Genomic DNA, 6,951 nt, shown 5'->3' with positions numbered 1-6,951 from the left:
AAGACCTAGCCTGGAATGGATAAACGCATTTTCTTCACTATACAAAGAAAAATCATACTTTTTTTCAAATTTTGTCTAATTCGATTCAGAATGACTTGAGACATCGACAAAACATAAAATTATATAATAAGATTTTTTTGCAAAACTTCTACTTCTTCAGGAAGTTAAAAATCATTTTCCAAATTATATAAATAATTCGGTGTCATCTTCTTAATTTTGAGAATCGCTGCCGAAGAGTATACGCATATAGTACCTCCACATCTACACGTGAACCGAATCCACACACAGTCAGTCTTCTGACACTTCACACAAATATTGATTTTCAGTCTGACAAAATGTACGGAGCGCAAAATACGCGTTTCGGCATCTATCTGTGCGTAAAATCCGATTTATTTATACATATAAATATTTATAATAACATTAAATTATTTTGTTAATTATTACAGACCGTTTAAAAAACCATAAGCATGTTTGTATATGCACAAATTTGGAAAGTTTATTGTTGTTCAATGGAAATGTTTGGCCGCGCACATTTCCAACAGTTAAAAGTAAATAAATTTTAAATTTGTTATAATTTCATGTGGATAGAAGTGTTAAAATATTGTGATCAGAATCGATTTATGAATATTTTATAATATTGTCGAAGCAATAATATATCAAAATAATAATTTTATAAAACAAAATATATTTATGTCTTATATTTTTGTAATTGTTTAAGTGATTTGTGCTGTGTGTCGATTAATTCTTCAGCCCTTGCCTGGATTTTACAGCATTTTATGAAATCTTATACCAAGAACATGGATTAAAACACCTTTAGCAATTAAGTTCTTAATTGTGTTAATCGCTGTTGATGTACAGGTAATATTTAAATATGTATTTTTTTAAATTTATTTATATATTATATACAGAGGTGCCTGGTATGAGAGATTATGAAAACAGTTTTCATTTTTTATATATACATTTCATTTGACTATTTCATTAAAATAATATCTATTATAATTAAAATATCTTCATATAACTCTTCAGTCTTCTTTGTCTTCAATTTCCTTAAAATATTTCTTCATTTTTCTTTTAAATTTATCGTAATCATTGGTCATCTTAATATCGTTTAGCAATTCATTATATATTTATTTCATTATATTAGAATTTATACCTACTTATTTCTTAATTAAAATAATTTAATGCGGAATTAATTCATTATTTGATATTATTCACCAACTCGTTAATACGTTACTCAAAATGTTATTAAAACAAAAACTTAATTGTTTAAGGCCAAATTATAAACAATGATGTGATCATCGATAATAAAAAAAATGGTATAGCAATAAACAATTTAATCTTACCGTGTAAATAAATTTTTAATGGCACTTTAATCATATTTGTTCACTGAGATTTTCAACAAAATTAATTAGAAACTAGTGGTGTATGGCATCGTGCCTTAAGGCAAATTGCTGGAACTTCCCTGGATGTTTTCAAATAGATTATTATAAATATTGTAACATTGTCTAATATTTATAAGAATTATATAAACTGAATTGCAAAGTTGAAATTATTTGTTTAAAGTATATTAGAACTATAGTCAGAATTAAAATTAAAATCTGAATTATTTTCGATATACAAATTTTTTTTTTAAAAAAAAAAAAGTTGAAACAAAAAATTTTTTTTCCAAAATCAATTATTTTGTTAAGACAAGCAGAAAGTGCTTGAATCATTTAAATCAGACGCTTAGTTTTCTCAAAAACTGCCATTTTTTGCACATTTAGCTCTGTATCTTCGAAATGGCTGGGCCTGCCTTTGCCAAGAACTTATTACCACTTCTCCCAATCATTACTAATGTTTTTTAGATTATTCAAATCGGATGCTCCAATCTCTCAAAAACTCGATTTTTATTTTCTGCATTCTTTGCTCCGTATCTCCGAAACGGCTGGACCTGCCTTTTCCAAAAAATAATCAGGACATCTCCCTATCAATAGGAATCGAATGTTTTTTGAACCATTAAAATCGGTTGATCCGTGTGCCCGAAAAATGGTATCTATACACACACACACACACACATCAATTTTTTCTGAGGTATGCCAAAATGTTCAGAAACCTTCAAGACGTGAAGAAATGCAAAAATTTTCATTTTCGATTTTTGGACGATTACAATAACTTACCTTACGGGAAGTTAATAAGTTTGATTAGAAGCATAAATTGTCCATAATTTTTTATATATTTTTTAGCATAAATGCTAAATGTTTAGCATAAATTTCTAAATGTATCATTTTGTTTTACAGTAAATGAATTTATACAAAAATAAAAAATTTCAAGAATGCACTAACAAATGGTACTGTCTATCGAATCGAAATTGTATTAACAAAGTTAATTTCTAGTAATTTTTTAAGTTGACTATTAGTGTGTAGTTTTTTTTTAATTTATTCATTTAGCAATGAGAAATTATTTTAAAAATTCTGAAGCATAACTGAATATTTAAATTTATTATTTTAACTAAAAGTGCATATATAACGGTAACAAAAAAATCCAATAATCTTCTTATTAGAATTTCGAAATCGCAATCTGTATGTAAAAATCCAACGGTCTTCTTATTAGAATCTTAAATGCTTGGTTAATGTAAAAATCCAATGGTCTTGTTATTAAAATCTTGAAGGCTTGGGTAATCTGTATGTAAAAATCCAATGGTCTTGTTATTAGAATCTTGAAGCTAATCTGTACATTCAATCTTCGACATTTTTTTTTGACAAAATTTTGTTATAGTTTTATACATAATTCAAAGTCATTGATTTGTATATTTTTTTTTAAAATTATTATATTTGTTACAACTGCTAAATAATTAACATCTAGTAACAGTAATGAACAATTATATAAATTTAATAAACAAAGCACAAAATAAAGGATAGAATTTTCAATTGATTTGTATCTGACAATTATTTATCTCTATTATATAAGTCTTAAAAACTTAAAATTACAGTGCTGCATTATTAGACAGAAATACATTACGATGTTTATTATTTATGTATGGAACAATAAAAATGATATCCATCCTATGAATATATTTTTTGGCAGCCCTATTATCTATGTTACATAATTTATGAAAATAATTGTTGATACGAGCAATAATGTATTCTCAATTTTATTTCTTGAAAACATATTTTCTAATTTTGATTCTGTTTATTAAAAAAGTTATCGAATAACTAATAAAATATATAAAAAAAATTAACAAATGGGTGCTTCATGGTGTGATGGTTGAGTTCACGGTCTCGTGAGAACGGGGTCGTGAGTTCGAACCCATTTTCACTTGAAAATATAGATAAAAAATATTAAGGTGATCATATTTTTTTAGGTCAAAACCGGGATGGCGATTTTTAAGTTATCATCTAAAATCAGTTTTTTCTATTTAAATCATTTTTTTAAATCAGAATAGCGGGCTTTCAGTAAAAACTTTATTATTTAATTATATGTAATACTCTTTTATCTATGTTTTATTTCTGTTTTACTCGGTTTTTAGCCTTGTATAAAATTTATTCAATTTTTTCAATAATTAATTTGAAAAAATTTGCACTTGATCCTTCATTTTTATAATTTTTGTTAATTTACCTATTAGTTTTCGAAAAACCGGGATAATCCGGAACAAAAGCTCTAAATCCGGCACAAATATTGCTTTTAGAAAAACCCTGGATACAAGGTAAAAATCTGGGACTGTCCTGGCCAAACCGGAACGTATCCACCTTAAAATATATAAATGTCCAATTAAAAATTGCCCAATTTGGGCACTGCGGTGTCAAATGGCAATGGGACATCTTCCACACTCTTTTCCTGAATCGTGTTAAAGTTTAACTCAGATCGCGTACCTGCCCTAGACCAGTACTACCCATCATTATCTGACAAATATAATTTTAGAAGAAAACTTTTTTTTGAATTACAAATTTAAAAGAAATAAAATATTTTTAGAATAAAATGTTTGAACAGTTGATTTTCTTAGTTCTTGAACAATCATAAATGTTTTTAAATGAATTAAAAAAGCCAAGAGTTATGAATCATAAATGATAAATTATGATATATTCGCAGAAATAATAAAAAATGTAATCATGGTACAATGGTTTTTGTTCAATGAAAAGAGCAATATGATGCTCTATCTGATATTTAAAATTTACCTAATACATTTTTGTATATTTTGTACATATATCTAAATTATGTAAAATCTTCTCAACTAAAAATACGACAGTTTAATTTTAATAGTTAAATCTTCTCGAGTAGAGATAATCTTATATAAGTGCTCAAAGTAAATCTTATAATTATCTTAGGAATAAAATTATGTTATATTACAGAAATGCAATTTTAGTATTAAGAATATTCGCATCCCTCAATAAAAATACTTACAAATATCATATGCATATACAAGATACTATGGCTTAGTCCTAAATTTTTCTTGATGTCATAATCATCACGAGATCTTAAAAATAAATGTGTAAAAATGCGGAAAAATATAAATGTTTTCGCGAAAAGTCAACCCTTGCGCTACAAATGTCGTCTATAGACCTACCTGTGTATACGAGTGTCGTCTGCTTTGATGTTCTATGTGTACGGATGCCGTCCATGGACGACATGTTCTGTGTCGATCTCTATATTTTATAACTTATCACTATAAGTTAAACTATTGATAATTAGTTATTTTTATTGTAAATTTTAGTTTTTTAGAAACGTAATTTTTAATTTTTTATTTCATATTTATTGATGATGTTAGAAATATCTTAAAATATATCTTTGTGTTTGGTCGATTTTTTATTATTTGTGCGTATTTATTACAATTTTACGATTAGATTCATAAATTCTTGTTTTTTTAATTTATTAAAAACATGTATGATGTTCAGAAACTGAATAAAATTAACTGTTCAGAACATTTTATCTAAAAAATCTGATATTGTTTTTAAATTGGTAAATCAAATAAAAAAAATTCTTTCAGTAGCACTACTAATACAAATACGCTACTAATAAAATACTTCTATTTAATCAATTCGCACTATGGCACGGAAAATATTTCCAAAAAATGTATATTAATTTTAATAAATAGAAGCACTTAAAATATTAATGTAAGACTATCGTAGAATTAAATGTATTAAACATCAAATAGAATCTAATCTGCAATTTTTATATTAAAAAACTGCAACAATATAACATAAATATGCTAATAAATTTATAAACGTTTCTTTCGATACAATTGATACATCATTTTTTTATGAATTTATGTTTTGTCTTCATAAAAGCTAATTAATATGTGGAGTGGTCCCACATATAAAAATCAAGACACTATAAATGAAAAATAAAGTTTATTACAAAATTATAATAATTTACAAAATCTTCTTGGTTGAATGCCGGTATTCTTGGTATTCCTTGGTTGGACTCCGTAGTTTATCTAGGTGTTGCCTGCTCGACCAGTAGAAGAGAAAAGAGATCGAGGACGGTAGCTGCTTTGGTTATATACCTGGTAGCCTGACCCCCTCCACGCATTAGGGTCCCTAATAGTGTGGAGGCTAGTGTAGCTCTTTACTACTATTTTTCAATAGTAGGAGAGCTAGTGTCGCTGCAATACCCCCTGGCGAGTCAATAAAATTGTATTAATTTTATTGGATGCGAGGACGAACTACCCGTCCAAACCGTGTTCTATATTGATTGGAAGTATGTTGTGTAGCGCTGGATGGAGTTGGACTCGTACTTTAGTCGTCTTCTGTGAAAGCGGGCTTGACACGATCGATGGATACTCTTACATTGCGTTCTCCAATTTTAATTTTCAATGTTTTGGAGTTTCGATCTATGACTTCATACGGACCTCTGTATGGACAAGAAAGCGCTGGTCGCAGAGCGTCTTCCCTAAGGAATACAAATTTTGCATTACTTAGTTCTTTATGTACAAAAGTCTTTTTCGATCCATGTGCAGATGTAGGAGTTGGATGTATTGTTTCGAAATGTCGATGTAGATTTCTCAAGAAATCGCTTGTTGGTATCTCCTTGCGTGTGCTGATTAAAAATTCGCCAGGTAGACGAAGCGGCTCTCCATATACTAATTCGGCGCTGCTGCTTTTAATGTCTCTTTAACAGAAGCTCGAATTCCTAATAAAATAATTGGTAGAGAATCCATCCATGACGGGTCTGCATGGCACATGAGGGCTGTTTTCAGTGGCCTGTGAGCATTTTCAATCAATCCATTCGATTGCGGGTGATATGCTGTAGTAGGAATGTGGGAAATTCCTAGTAGTTTGGTTACTCCTTGAAAAACAGCTGAACAGAATTGCCGTCCTTGGTCGCTAGTTACTTGAGAAGGAACACAAGCGTGAAATCCAAGAATACAAGAAAGCCCAGGTTACACTTTCTGCGGTAATATCTGATAGAGGAAAAACTTCAAGCCAGCGTGTGTAACGGTCTATAGCGGTGAATAGGTATTTGAAGCCTTTGATTGTGGAAGTGGTCCGACAATGTCAATGTGAACATGCAGAAATCTGGCGGATGGCACTTTGAACTCTCCAAGTGGTGTGACTATATGCCGACCAATTTTGGAGCGTTGACATGAGATGCAGCTTCGAGCCCAGGTTCTACAATCCTTGCGGATGCCAGGCCAAACAAATCTATCCGTAATGAGTTTAGTTGTGGTTTTTATACCTGGATGAGATAGATTGTGCAGAGTATTAAAAATGTGTCGTCTATGTTCAGCAGGAACATAAGGACGTAATCGATTTTGAGATATGTCGCAATATAATTGTTCTTTGGTTCCTGGAATAGCGATGCGTTTCAGGTTGAGAGCAGTATCTGATTTAAGAGCGTTATCAGTTCTTCATCTTCGTCTTGCGATTAGCAATAACGGAGTGATCCAAAGGCGATGTTATGGCTTCTGCTCTTGAGAAGGCGTCGGCTACAATGTTTTGTTGTCCTAACTAACATAGCGAACATCTGTTGTAAACT

At 29.7% G+C, this 6,951-nt stretch overlaps 1 protein-coding gene across 1 annotated transcript in view; it reads left to right on the top strand.

The window, feature by feature from the left end:
• Positions 1–367: 367 nt before the first annotated feature.
• Positions 368–6,951, top strand: part of LOC113383581 — a 102,426-nt gene continuing 95,842 nt past the window's right edge. Inside the window, exons 1-2 of the mRNA XM_026621834.1 lie at positions 368–548; positions 719–858. The gene's annotated coding sequence lies outside the window, so the exon portion shown is untranslated. The remainder of the gene's footprint in view (positions 549–718; positions 859–6,951) is intronic.

The sequence above is a fragment of the Ctenocephalides felis genome, unplaced genomic scaffold, assembly GCF_003426905.1.
Source record: "Ctenocephalides felis isolate EL2017-DRISC unplaced genomic scaffold, ASM342690v1 CF-g0.4_SCAFFOLD_03570, whole genome shotgun sequence".
NCBI lineage: Eukaryota > Metazoa > Arthropoda > Insecta > Siphonaptera > Pulicidae > Ctenocephalides > Ctenocephalides felis.
This window is presented reverse-complemented; position numbering and strand designations above follow the sequence as displayed.